General features: G+C 44.2%; 1 protein-coding gene across 2 annotated transcripts in view; it reads left to right on the top strand.

The window, feature by feature from the left end:
* The first annotated feature begins 14,271 nt into the window (after positions 1–14,271).
* Positions 14,272–15,167, top strand: part of PAK1 (p21 (RAC1) activated kinase 1) — a 145,563-nt gene continuing 144,667 nt past the window's right edge. The window contains exon 1 of one of the 2 annotated variants that reach the window (XM_036073007.2): positions 14,272–14,420. The gene's annotated coding sequence lies outside the window, so the exon portion shown is untranslated. The remainder of the gene's footprint in view (positions 14,421–15,167) is intronic. The other variant, XM_078058582.1, reaches the window with a different exon arrangement.

Here is a 15,167-nt window from a genome sequence, read left to right as displayed (position 1 = left end):
ATTGACAGTGAGTTATGACCTTTAGAGAACTCTAAATTGTGTCATTTTATGAATAAAAGGTGAAAAGTTCTCAAGCGTCTGAGAACTTAGGCATTGCAGCATTGATGTTTGCCATTTCCTTATTTTTTTGGTAGCTCTGTAAACCAGTGTGTTGTGGTGGTAACTTTTGCAATGAGTTTGGGAACTGCTATGCCTCAAATCAGAGTGATTTTGGTAAAAGCTAAAACATCTATTTCAGTGTAAGATGGTGGTCTTTGAGAACACAGAGAACATCAGCTAATGCAATCTTATTATATTCTCAGATATTCTAAATACTCATCTTGAAGTGGAATATTCTCTTTGGATTAGACAGCTTCCAAAGGGTGCACTGTGAACATAAATTCATAGTGTGTAAGAGCTGGCCCAATCTTCACTCTCCAGACGAGGACTCTGAGGTCCTGGGAAGCAAAGAGATTTGTCCAAGGGCACTTGGTGAGTTAGTGGCGGTGAGCACAGTTTAGGAAATGTGGGCAATGTTCACTGCTGCTATCCTGCCTCTTCTCTGAGTGAGATGAATAGTAAGTATATCGTGAGGCCATCAAGGGTGAGTGCTGAAAGGAGAATTAGAAACCGCCTAATGGAATCCTCATGTCGCACAATGAGAAAACTGCGACCTGCAGCGGGGGAGTAGCTTGTCCAAGGCCATGCATCGCAAGTGTGTCACAGGACTGAGATGGAAATCTGGGTCTCCTGATGCAGAACTGAGACTAAGATCTGGGTTTTCAGGATGGCTGAGCAGGTCTGCTGCCTCTCCAGTGAATGAGGGGCCAGAATCCAGGACTATGCCTGGATTATCCATGGGATTTAGGGAGTTTCCCCATAGAGATGACAGTCATTTGAGTGCATGGCATCATCCATATGCCTCTACCAGTGACTCTTCCATGGCAGCACAGTTGAGGCTGAAGCTGCAGGGCCAAAAGGCTAAGGATGCTCTCCACAGCAGATGAAAATCAGGAGACTGTCTCTTTCCCTGCATCATTCATTCAGCTGTCCATTCCTCCTCCCTCCACCCATCCTTATAGCCATTCAACAAAACTCGCTCTGGGAATGATCCCTGCCATCAAGAAGCTCCCTAACTGTTAGGACTGTTAGGACCGACAGACATGTAAAAAGCTCATTCAGACACAAAGTGTAATAAAGAGATAACCAAAGTTTCATTAGAAAACCCAAGAGGTAATACCTAATCTATCCAGGGTAGAGGGAGACCAAGAGGGCAGAAAAGGCTTTCCAGAGGTGGAATCATGTGTTGAATCTAGATAGATGAGCAGGAAATATTGAGGAGAAGAACAAAAAGGAGGAAATGCGTGCCAAGATGAGGGAACAGCCTGAGGAGACACCTCTAAAATTCTATGAATAATACGACCATTTATTTAAAAAACATTTATGTTTATTTACATGTGTATAGATACAAAAGGGGTTATGTATTATAATGTCAACAGTGGTTACTCACGGTGGGTTTAGAGGTGATCTTTTAGATATTCATTTTTATTTTCCTCCATTTTTATTATGTTTTTTTTTTAAAGTAGTGAATGGGTATAAAAATTTTAAAACTTTTTCATAGAAGCTGTTCTTCCTTTGTGACTGGAAGTCTCCAAGATGGTAATGAAGGTTTTTGCCAAGAAAGATTTTCTGCCAGCGTTGGGAAACTTTATTTCACATAAGGCTTTCAGAAAAGACTTTCTACTAGATTTCCATATATAAACAAATATCTCCTACAATTTGAAGTGGCAGAAAAATCCAGGAACCAGGGTATTGAAACACAGTTATTCCTTTAGGCATCCATTTAACAAATACGTATCATGTATCTCTTTGAAGGCCCACAGATGATTCAGGCAAGGAGATCCCTTCAAAGACAGGCCATATAGAAAAACTGGAGAGTAAGACAAGACAGAGAAGGCCAAGGGCAGGGAGAGAGGTTATCCGCAGCCCCGCAGGGGAGGTGGGAGTCAGAGAGGGAGTGATAAGGGGCATCCCCACAACCACTCTTATCAGCATTATTCAAAAAGACAGCAAACACCTAGAACACTCACAGTATGAATTGCAACCCATTAGCAGGTCATGAAATCAGTTTCAATGGTTAAGACTAGAAAATTTGGGGCTTTTCCCCTCCATGTTTATCTAGGTTTATTTATTTTTTATTGAGGTATAATTGACATATAACATTATATTAGTTTCAGGTGTACAACATAATGATTCAATGTTTGTATATATTGTGCAATGATCACCACAGTAAGTCTAGTTAACACCCGTATCCATACATAGTTACAAAAATTTCTTTTTTTGTGTGATGAAGACTTTTAAGATTTACTCTCTTAACAACTTTCAACTATGTAATATAGTATTATTAACTATATAATCCTATAGTGCGCATTATATCCCTCTGACTTCTTTATTTTATAACTGGACTTTCGACCTTTTGACTCCCTTCATCCATTTTGCCACCTTATTCCCCCTGGTTTGTTTTTTTAAGTAAACTTTTTCTTTTGAATAATTTCAGATTCACAGATAAGCTGCAAAGATACTTCAGAAAGTTCCTGCATATTCTTCATTCAAGCTTCCCTTAATGTTAACATCATACGTAGCCATTGTACATGAGCCAAAACTAAGAGATTAACATTGGTACAATATTATTAACTAAACTATAGCTTTTATTTAGATTTTACCTGTTTTTCCACTCATGTGCTTTTTCTGCTCCAGGATTCAATCCAGGATCCTATTGCATTTAGGAGACTTGTAAAAAGTGAAATTATATAGCATATAATGGAAAATATCAGGGTACATTGCACAGGCTAAGGATATGTACTGTTGCATGAAACTTGTTTCTGTTAATATGTTAGTTGTATTCCTTATTGAAGGTAGCAGTTGAAAAATGGGAGAGACATACTCTTAGAAGATACCTAAGAATGATGCATTTTTGCCATTATGGAGATTAATATTCTTGTGAAAAACAAAACAAAACATTTGCATACAATAATGTGAACTCTAGTGCAAAATCAGAAAATGCAAAATAACACAGGACAGTAGGTCTAAGAGTCAGAGGACAGAGCAAGGTAGAGATCCTTTTGTTCTCCCCATACTGATGTACTGAACAACCTCACCCTTTGGAACAGAACAGAACTGGCCCCTACGCATTGCTGAGTTGGATGGAATTCTGGGATCAAGCAGCTGAAGGGAATGCATCACAGGATAGAATGCAGCACACACAGGACCTGAGCCTGGCACTGCTCCCCCAAGCCCCTCTCCTAGGCCCAGCTGTGCCCCCAGTGAATGAATTAATGGTTGTGAAAACAGTTGGTAAAATGCAGTTGGTATACGCACTTGGACTAAGTCACTTTCCCTCTGGACCTTGGTTTCCTCATCTGTAAAATGGGGACATGACTTGTGCCCTGGCTCCCTCACAGAGCTGTTGAGAGAATCAAGTGGAAGGAAGAGAAGTGTTTCGTCAATTGTTAAGGGCTATCTAGATCTACAAAAATGTTATGATTGCAGATATGAATTTTCATTGATATTATTGTTCTTTGGACAATAAACATTTTGAGAACAATGATTATATTATTTATCTTCATAATTCTAGTGCCTAACACTATGCCTGGCCCACAGTAGGCCCTCATGGCAGATTCATCTATATGAAGAGATAAGAGCCTAGGCACACCTTTCCCTCCCTGGACTTGCAGATGCTTACGCAGTTCCTGCCTCATGGCTTGTCCCTCCACTCTCAGGACAGAGTCAAGCAGGATCAACTCACACTGACCCTGCAGTGTGAGTTGGGTCTGAGCATGAAGCTTTCTGCCCTGCCTACTGGAGAGCCTGTTCAGTGGCCACTGGGACTCGTTCTGGGTTCAAACCACTCAGTTCACTTTTTATCTATTTCTGATTTAAAAATGTATATTAGGTTATCCTTAAAAATGGTTTAAAAGGCACACACACACACACACACACACTATATATATATATACATACATATATATATATATATATTCTGAAAATACTGGAAATTACAACCAAGAAAAGCAAATCTTACCCATAATATCTAGCTTTTAAAAATTATGTAAGTAAAGCATATGAAAGTCTGCCTACCTTCACCCTTCCAATCCCTGAGAGTAAACACTATCAACAATTTTTCCTATGCTTATACTGACATATCTGCTACCTCCATTTAAAAAAAAAACAAAAAATGAGATTATGTTATATAAACTACAGTAGTTGCAACTCAGTTTTTTTTTTTTTTTTTTTTTTTTGGTCATTGTTTTGTTTTGCACTCAACAACATATGAAGGACATCTTTTCAGGCCAATGCATAGAGAGATCCATTTAACTCCTTTTAATGCCTGCATAGTATTCTGCTGTGTGAATGTATCATTTAGTTATTTAATTAGTCCAATATTGATGGATATTTAAGTTGTTTCCAAATTTATGTAGCCACAATGTACAATGCACATTCTTGAACTTCATGTATTTGTGCTATTTTTTTCTTGGTAGGCTAGATTCCTAAAAGCTGGCTCAGAGTGGATACATGCTTTTAATATTATTAGATGCTGTCAAAGTACCTTACACTTCCACCAGTAGTGTATGAGAGTGTCCATTTCCACACATGCTAGGCATAATCAATCATTGTTGAGTGAATATTCCTAAGCCCATCAAACTGAATGCGGCGGAAATGATGTATTGGCTCACTCAACATCCAGTCCAGCTGCCTTCTGGTATGTCTCCCTGTACTGGAGGTGGGAAAAACAAATCCCTTTTTCCAGACTTGTTTCCAGCTAGTTAGTGTCCACGAATCAGATGTACTCTTGCAGGACCTGAGTTTGGAACTGAGTTAAGCTGGGAGAGGGGCAGGGCACCCAGTAACTGTTTATGCTGGTGTGAAATGTAGCGGAGATGGCGGGGTTCTAGAGCCAGCAGCCTTTTTTTTTTTTTTTTTTTTTTTAAAGATTTTTTTTTATTTATTTATTTGAGAGAGAGAGAATGAGAGAGCAAGCACATGAGAGGGGGGAGGGTCAGAGGGAGAAGCAGACTCCCTGCCGAGCAGGGAGCCCGATGCGGGACTCGATCCAGGGACTCCAGGATCATGACCTGAGCCGAAGGCAGTCGCTTAACCAACTGAGCCACCCAGGCGCCCTTAGAGCCAGCAGCCTTAAAAGAAGCTTTCCTAGTGTGCTAGGACCACCGCTCCCCTGCTGCTCCCACTAGTAGGACTTGGGGAGTCACTCCTGAAAGCCCAGCCTGGAGTCTTTACTTTGAGCACTTCCAATGATTGCTCAAGCAATTTCACACCCTGAGGTAAGTGTTTTTATGCTTATACTATCTAGAATGGATCCTATGAGCTTGTTTCCTTTACATCCAGTTGTTGGACATCATCAAATTATTAACCTCACTGAGGCCCAGCTTCCTTATTTGTAAAAACGAGATAATAATACCTAGCTTTGGGGATGTTGTGAGGGTTAAATGGAACGATGCCTTCAAAGTGACTGACTCACTGTGTCCAACAAGGCTTGTGGGTAATGGATCCTTTTCTCTTCCTTCTTTTTAAGCTCACTCATCCTAGAAGACCCACCTCAGATGTAATCTCCTAATACCCCTGGAGAGGCAGAATTATTGCCTCTGTCTTCTCTGGGCTCCCACTGTATTTAATTAATTCCTTTTATGGGTCATAAAGTGTAGTACTGTGATTTACTCATATATGCCTTTGTCTTCCCAGCTAGCTTTGGAGCTCTTTGAGGGCAGAGGTGTTCGTGACCCATCTCTATTTCTAGGGCCTGACACAGGGCAGAGGATGAGAAAAATGTGTTGGTTGAATGAATTAGCCCTCATTCTGCTTCATTGAACTCCTCAGTTTCCCACCCTTTGTGGTAATAGTCAACTCTTGATGTCTCCATTGTTATCTTAGACAGAATCACTTGGCCACAAGAAAGAGGAAGCCTTTTAAGCTAGCTCAAGCAAAGGCGGGTGTATCTGTTAAGCTTTAGGTGAAGGAAACAGAAATGAACTCTAGCTATTCTAAGTAGAAGAAGATTTAAAGAGACATGAGGTACTTAAAAGGTTGTTGCAAATTTAGGAGAATTGAGTTGTAGGCTGGAATCACTACCAGAACAACACTGCCAAACGGACTTGCCAGTGGAGCTGCCACCTCTCACACAATTAGAGGCATCAGAAACCCACCAAATGAAGTACTGATGTTCAAGAATACACACCAGAGCTGCAACCGAGGGCTGCTGCTGCTATCATGTCTCATGACAATGACCTCTCGTCACCCACAAAGTTAGTGGCTGGCCACTGAGATACAGCTGCAGAAAAATCCGGTCTCCATAACTGTTCTCCCCAGCAGCAACAGCCAGGGCAACGGGAAAATGCTCTCTGCCTCAGTCCTGCCTTCCCAGGCTCTCACGAGCGCCGCCAACTGGTGGAGCCTTCTCTCCCACCCCTCTTGTCTCTGTTTTCTATTGCTCAGTAACCAATGACCACAAACTTACTGACTTAAAAAAATACAGCTTCTGTGGGTCAGGAGTCTGAAAATGACTTAGATAGGTCCTTTGTCAGGGTCTCACAAGTCTCCAATCGTTGTGTTGGTGGGTTCCTTTATTATCAGTGGCTTCCAAGCCCCCTCAAGTTGTTGGCAGAATTCCTTTCCCTTTTGCTGTAGAGCTCATGGCGGTATGCTTTTTAAAGGCCAGAAGGAGAGTGAGAGTGAGTCTCCTTGGAGTCTTTTTTAAAAAAATATTTTATTTTTAAGTAATTACTACACCTAACGTGGGGCTCGAACTCACAACCCCATGGTCAAGAGTCGCATGCTCTACTGGTGGAGCCAGCCAGGCCCCCCTACTTGGAGTCTTATATACACTGAGAGCGCCAAGGAACAGTGACAGTCCATAGTAATGACCTCATCTAGTGCTTACATCTCGGTTTCTAAATACAATTTTTCAATGAAAGGAATCAGAACTCTTTGGAGAAAAGCCTGATTTGAGGATTTTGGGTCAAAGACACTACAAGAAGAGCCTAGAACATCTTGGACCAAAAATCAAGGAAGTGCTCAGAGAATGATGGGGACATGTCAAAAAGACACTGAATGGTACAACCATTTTAGAAAACAGTATAGCAATTCTTTATTTATTTATATTTAAGTAATCTCTACACCCAACTTCAGGCTTAAACTCACGACCCCAAGATCGAGAGTCGAATGTTCTTCTGACTGAGCCAGTCAAGCACTCAACAGTTTAACAATTCTTATAGAGTTAAATATATGCTTACCCTGCAACCCATGCATTTCACACCCAAGAGAAATGAAAACATATATCCACACAAAGACTTGTATATGAATGATCCTAGTAGCTTTATTTATAATAGCCCCAAACTTGAAATGTCCATCAACAGTTGAATGGATAAACAAATCATAGCATATTTATACTCAGCAATAAAAAGAAAGTACTGACTGACACATGAAACAGTATGGATGATCTCAAAAACATTATGCTGAATTAAAAACCAGCACAAAAAAGTACATACTGCATGATTCCATTTATACGAAATTCTAGAACAGGCAAAATTAATTTATAGTAATAGTAAGCAGAACATTGATTGCCATGGGGGTAGGGATTGACTGAAAAGGGGCACAAGGAAATTCCTGGGTCAGAAGGGGTGTGGTGGTGGTAACAAGGGATATACATTTGTCATAAATCATCAAGGTAAACACTTAAAATAAGTGTATTTTTATTACATGAAAGTTATACCTCGATAAAGTTGATTTTAAAAATTGAACAAAATGGGGGGGTGCCTGGGTAACTCAGTCAATTAAGTATCTGACTCTTGATTTCAGCTCAGGTCATGATCTTGGGGTCCTGAGATTGAGTCCTATGGCCCTCTATCAGGCTCTGCTCTCAGTGGGGAGTCTGCTTGGGACGCTCTCTCGCTCTCTGTCTGCTCCTCTCTCCACTTGTGTGCTCTTTCTCTCTCTCTCTCTCAAAATAAATAAATAAAATCTTTAAAAAAATTTAGCAAAATGGGGTGCCTGGCTGACTCAGTGGGAAGAATGTGCGACTCTGGATCTTGGGGTGGTGAGTTCGACCCCACGGTAGGTGTAGATTACTAAAAAAATAAATAAATAAACTTAAAAAAAAAAAAGCAAAAAATCTGAACTGGTACTTCACAAAAGAAGATATCCAAATGACCAACAAACTTATCAACAGGTTTTCAACCTCATTAGTAACCAAAAGAATGCAAATTAAAATAACACTGCAATATCACTACACACCCATTTGAATGATTGAAATAACAAAGATTGATAGCATCAAGTATTGGTGGGGAGGTGGGATGACTGAAACACTCATGCACTGCTGATGGGAATGTAAACTGATTTAATTATTTTGGAAAATAGGTTTGGCATTGTCTCCTAAAGTTGATTTGATAATGTGATCTTTTTTTTTTTTTAAGATTTTATTTATTTGACAGAGAGAGACACAGCGAGAGAGGGAACACAAGCAGGGGAAGTGGGAGAGGGAGAAGCAGGCTTCCCGCGGAGCAGGGAGCCCGATGCGGGGCTCGATCCCAGGACCCTGGGATCATGACCTGAGCTGAGGGCAGACGCTTAATGACTGAGCCACCCAGGTGCCCCGATAATGTGATCTATAAATGAAACCTGCTTAGTTTGCCAGTAAACGTCTCTGGTACTTGTCACATTTCCTTAGTCCACCTCTGATTTCATCCACAATTGTGGTGGACCGTTCCAACTCTCCTCCTGCTGCTCGTGTGTCACCTCAAGTGTATACCTCACATCTTTCCTTATTCTGCCTCAGAATCTTCTCCAATATCTGTATTTGCTTGCTAGACCAGCAAGCAAAGCCACAGAGTCCAGGGGGGTCAAAAGCCCTGGGGACAATCCTCACCCAATGAGAGATGGAAGCCTTAGGAGGAAAGCTCCCGTCTTTCAGGTGGCTTATTCTGGGAGGGATTCTGAGTGCGTCTCTGAGGCTCTGGCAGAAGTGAGACCCTAAATAACACACTCTACATTGGCTTTCCTTTTTCCTTCATTCCTGTTTCCTAGGGTCACCTCCCAAATAAACTGCCTGCACCCAAGTATTTATCTCAGGCTCTGGTTTTTGGGAAACCTAAACTTGGGTAGATGGTACCAGGAGTGACCCCAAAGTGAGCACTCTCAGGATAGAATTATGGAACGGAATTACTCGCTGATCAGATGGCAACAAGGACTCAATAGTTGGTGATAGCCCCTGCTATTCTATGCTGTCACAGCTCAGCTCTTCCCCTGTGGTGGATTGGAAGAACAAATGGAAGAAGTACATTAGATTATGCAGTAGCTCTAGTACAGGGATTCTCAACATTAAAAAAAAAATCACCCTCCTAAGGAGAAAAATTAAGTGAAAAGAATCCTGGGTGGGAGAGTGTGCAAAAGGGGTAAAGGTGGTCAAAAGATACAAACTTACAGTTACAAAATAAAGTCCTGAGGATGTAATGTATAGCATGGTGACCATAGTTAACAATAGTGTTTTGTATATTTGAAAGTTACTAAGAGAGTAGATCTTAAAAGTTCTCATCACAAGAAAAATATTTATAACTATATGTGGTAATGGATGTTAACGAAACTTAGGCGGTGGCAATTACTTTACAATATGTACCCGTATCAAATCACTATGTTGTATACCTAAAACTAATATAATGTTATATGTCAATTATAGCTCAATACAAATAAAGTATCCTTAGCCAGAGATATTAATACTAAGGAATAAGATTTTGTCAAATAGGGTTGATCTTTGGAGGCCATAAACCATTGCAATATCTAAGATATCCATTCTTTTCCTACCTTAGAGCAAATTTTCACATCGAATTATTAAATTGTACACCTGAAACTAGTATCACACTGTATATTAACTAAGTGGAATTTAAATAAAAACTTAAAAAAACAAACCAAATTTTCACTTCTTTGGGGGAGATATTGGCCCTGATTGAGAATGCATGGTCTAGTTCTTGCATGGGGTATGCTAATTATGGGGTATGGAGCAATGCTAATTATAATTTCAAGGAGTTGGCTGGATTTTATTAACTATCTTGAAAGTCTTATAGAAAGGGGCACGTGGCTTACTCAGTCGGGTGAGCATGTGACTCTTGATCTCGGGGTTGTGAGTGCAAGCCCCATGTTGGGCATAGAGTTTACGAAAAAAAAAGTTTATCTAAAAAAAAGCCTTGGGGTGCCTGAGTGGCTCAGTTGGTTAAGTGTCGACTCTTGATTTTGGCTCAGGTCATGATCTCAGGATTGTGAGATCAAGCCCACATTGGGCTCTGTGCTGGGCGTGAAGCCTGCTTAAGATTCTCTCTCCTCTTTCTCTGTCCCTCCCCCCCTTAAATAAAAAAGTAAATAAATACATACATACATAAAAATCAGGTAAAAAAAAAAACCTTGAAGAAAGGGAATTTCAGGGTCAGGTCATCCACCCATCAATTCAGGACATGGTATGAACTCCAGAAGACCTCTATGGAAGATTTTTATTTTTATTTATTTTTAAAATTTTATTTATTTGAGAGAGGGAGAGAGAGAGAGAGAGAGAGAGAACAAGCAGGGGGAGCCAGAGAGGGAGAAGCAGACTCCCCACTGAACAGGAAGCCTAATGTGGGGCTCGATCCCAGGACCCTGGAATCATGACCTGAGCCGAAGGCAGATGCTTAGGGGACTGAGCCACCCAGGCACCCCCATGGAAGATTTTTAAAGAACCCTCTTCTGCACCTGGGGAGCAGACTGCTGAAAATCAGGCTCAGAATATAATAGTTAGGGTGGCAGTGATCCCTTGAATGTTCTCTTATGCTAACGTCAGGGTTCTTGTAGGCAGAGAGTGCGACCCTGAGGCCTGGGATGGAGACATTTGGGTAGATGCAAGTAAGAACCTTGTACTGCTAGCAAGTAGCCCCCTCCAATTGTTAGCCTGCAGCAGTCACCCTCACCCTTGATTTTTTTTTTTTAAAGATTTTATTTATTTATTTGAGAGAGAGAGCACGCGTGAGATAATGGGGGGCAGTGGGGCAGAGGGAGAGGAAGAAGCAGACTCCGTGCTGAGTGTGGAGCCTGACTTGGGGCTTGATCCTGGGACCCTGAGATCACCACCTGAGCTGCAGTCACGCTTAAGTGACCGAGCCACCCAGGCACCTGCAGTTGCCCTTGATTTGACACTGTATGTTTCCTATTGCTGCTGCAACAAACTATCACAAATGTAGTGGTTTAAAACAACACACACTCATTATTTTACAGTTCTGTGGTTCAGAAGTCTGAAATGGGTATCACTGGACTAAAATCAAAGTGTCAGCAGGACTCTGTTCCTTTCTGGAGATTCTGAGGAAGGATCCGTTTTCTTGCCTTTTCCCACTTTTGGAGTTTTATTCTTTAGCTGGTAGCTCTCTTCCTCTGTATTCAAAGGGTGAGTAGAGTGCTTCTCACATTGAATCACATCTCACATCTGACCTCTTCCTCAGTCTTCTGTTTCCCTTTTCCACACTCCTCCCCCCTTTCACTTTTAAGGATCCTTGTGATTACATTGAATCTCCCCCGGATAATCCAGAATAACCTCCTCATCTCAAGATCCTTAATCACAAAAATCTCTTTTGTCGTGGAAGGTAAAATATTTATAGGTTCTTGGGATTAGAGTATGAACATCTTTAGGGAGCCATTATTTTGTCCACCAGAGACCAAGCAAAAACAGTTTAGATTAGAATTAGTTTGCTAGATTATGACCTTGGGTTAAATTAACCCCTCTGCACCTCAGTTTCCTCATCAATAAAATGGGGAGATACCAGTAGTCTATCTCATAGGGTTATTGGAGGTTTAAAGGAGGCAGTGCTTAGAACAGTGTCTGGCACATAGTAAGCACTATGTAAGCATTTATTTAATACATTTTTTTTAAAGATTTTATTTATTTATTTGACACAAAGAGACAGCGAGAGAGGGAGCACAAGCAGGGGGAGTGGGAGTGGGAGAAGCAGGCTTCCCGCGGAGCAGGGAGCCTGACATGGGGCTTGATCCCAGGACCCTGGGATCATGACCTGAGCCGAAGGTAGACGCTCAATGACTAAGCCACCCAGGCGCCCCTATTAAATGCATTTTTATAACATATTTATTCTTACTGTGTATCAGGCACTGTTCTAGGTACTGGGAATAAGGATATGGATAGGAATGTGACTTGCTCTCAAGGAGCTTAGGAAGTTAGATACACAAATACAGTTACTAGACTTGCTACCTGCCACAAAAGGCATGGAAGTGTTGTAGGATTACAACACTTACAACATATTGTGAAGGTTCCAGGAAACTTAAGAAATATTAGTTGAATGAATAAATGAACATGACATCTGAGCTGGGCTTTGCAGAATGAATGGGTAGGTGTTGGCCAGTGAGATAAAGATATAAGAGCTCAGAGATATGAAGAAATGTGCACTCAAAGAACATTAAGTAGCATTTCAGTGTGGCTGGAACAAAAGATATTCCACGTGAGAGGAAGCTAGAAAGGCTGCTATAAGCACAACAGTTGTACAGTGCCAAGTTAAGGAGTCTGGACTTCATCCTGAAAGCAACAAAAGCCTTTCAGAGTCTTTAAACAGGGGAAAGCATCATCAGATTTGTGGTTTTAAAAGACTTCTCTGGTCACCAGCAAGAAAGAATTGAATTCGGAGACTGAAAGCTGCTCCAATTGTCCAGGTGACGGTAAGTGAAGAGAAGGGCAAGGACTTGAGAAATATTTAGGAGACTCTATATAGTCTCCTAAAGTTGATGACCAACTTGGTAAGGGTGATGGCGGAGTAAGAATGGGGGCTATGTCCAGGTTTCTGGCATAGCGGATCGGGTGATGGCAGTCCATTCACTGAGACCAGCAAGTAACATTAGTAAATTTGGGGGAAATGGTAATAGGTTGTATTTTCTATTATGGTAAAATAGGCATAGAGAGATGGAGTTAAGGATACACAAGTACTATTGATTATGCAGAAATTGTGGCTTAGAAATGTTAAGGTCCTATCACTAAAGTTAGCGCACCTGGGAATTGAAGCAAGGCAATCTGATTCCAGACCCCTTGTCACTAATGTTGTTTCAGTTCTGGACATATGGAATTTGAGGTACAGTGGGGTATGCAAGTGATGCTGTCCAGGAGGTATTAGGAAATACACAGTCTGAGCTCAGGGGAAAGGTTTGGGTTGAACGTAGTCTCCGTGGTAGGAGAAAAATGGGAAAGGAAAACCATTCTATCAGTTCACGATAGTTCAAACATCCATTATCCTTTCTGGGTCTCCCGCCTCGCACCTCTACCCACAAAGAAAAGAAACAGTATAATAATTGTCTGACTTTGAGGTCACAGGAGATGGGGTATTCAAATTTAGCTCTTGGCAATGAAAGCTAGCAGAAAAGCGGTGGTGCTTTTTAACCTGAAGAGGACCACCAGGCCAAGGGGTTAGCCGTCCTTTTGGACGCTATACTACACACACCACTAACGCCCCCCAAAATCGTCCCAAAACCTTCCCAGGGAAAGGCCGCGCAAAGGTGCCTACAGCCGAAGAGAGTGCACGGGGAGGAAAGACGCGGGCGCAATGACATCACGCGGCAGCCGGGTGATTCCCCAGCCTCTGGCGTCATGCGCCGATGACGTCATCCCAGGCGCTCGCCCTCCCCCACGCCTGGGTTGGCCTCCTCACGTGGGTCGGGCAGCCCTCCCCGCCCCCTCCCACCTGCGGGAGGCGGGGCGGGCCGGGCTCGGCGGGCGCCGCTGCCTCGCGGGGGAGGGGGCGGGGGCCGGTGGGAGAGGCGGTCGGGCCAGGCCCCGCGGCGTACAATAGCGCGGCTGCGGGCGGGAGGGCGGGGGAGGCGGCCGGGCCGCGGCTGCAGCTGTAGCCCTAGGTGCCGGCGGCACTGTAGACGCCCCTCACGGCTTCCCCCCACAACGCTCCCTCCCACTGCGCTCGTCCCTCGCGCCTCCCCGCCGTCTCCCTCACCGGCTCTGCGGTCCTACTTCCCAGACGCTTTCCCCTCAGACTCTTTCCCCTCTTTCACGGGGCCCCGCGCTCTCAAGATCTCCTCAAAGAACTCTGTCTCCCCACCTCGTTCCCCAGAGGCCGCCCGAATCCCCTCACATTCTCGCCCCTCACAGCATCCCCTTCTCCCGCGTCGCCGAACTGCCTGCGGCCCCCTGGCTGTCGCTGACCCCCGCCCCCCAGCCCGTCCTGAGGGGACTCCCCGGCAAGAGCAGGGTGGGGGAGGCGCCGAGCGCGGCGGCGGCGGCGGCGGGAGGGAGAAAGTGAAGCGGCCCCTCGCGCACACCCGCGCGCTCACTCCCCGGCTCGACCGCCGCCACCCGGGTGGAGGAGGAGGAGGAGGAGGAGGAGCGGAGTCGAGCCGAGCGAGCGCGGAAGGTGAGAGCCGGCCTCCCGCGCGGCCGCCCTGGCGTCGCAGGCTGCGGGGTTGTGGCGCGGGGGTGGGGGCGGCGCGGGTTGGGGGCCGGGGCCCATTCATTCCCTGCGGCCGGGCAGGGTAGGCGGGAGGGGGCGCCAGGTAAGGTGAGGCGGGGCGCCGCCCGGCGCGGCCGGCGGCTCTTGGCGGACCAACAAAGGCCCCCTGTGCACTGCCCGGCGAGGCCGGCGGTCTCAGAAGCTGGAGACCCGGGGGGAGCCCGGGGGAGGGCCGGAGCGGGGGAGGGGCCGGGAGACCCGACAGGTCTGGGGCTGGGAGCCGCCTCCCTTGCGAACTTTGCGGTGCTCCGGCGCTAAGCCTGGCGGGCCACCGGGAAGCCTAGCAAAGCGGCGTCGATTCATTCTGCATGGCAAAAGTCCCTCCTGTTCAGGCCGGGGGGACTCACCTCTAGGGTTCACTTCCTTGAAAAATACGGCTGGATGGAGCTTGACTTATGCAGCCCCTCCCCCACCCCGGGAATACCCTGACTTGTGGAGTTAGAAACAAACAAGGAAAGGAGACTGACAGTTACTTTATGTTCAATACTCCATTTCGAAAGACGTGATTATTATGGCCTTTACTGTCTTGAGTGTTTCAGCAGCAAACATTACTGCGGGTATTTTGGAAGAAGGCTTTAGAAGTTTTGGTATTTATGTGTGTTGGGAGCAAAGTGCTGCTTGTTTGTTAAACTGCTTGGATAACTGTCTTAC

The sequence above is a fragment of the Halichoerus grypus genome, chromosome 11 (genome assembly GCF_964656455.1).
Source record: "Halichoerus grypus chromosome 11, mHalGry1.hap1.1, whole genome shotgun sequence".
NCBI lineage: Eukaryota > Metazoa > Chordata > Mammalia > Carnivora > Phocidae > Halichoerus > Halichoerus grypus.
This window is presented reverse-complemented; position numbering and strand designations above follow the sequence as displayed.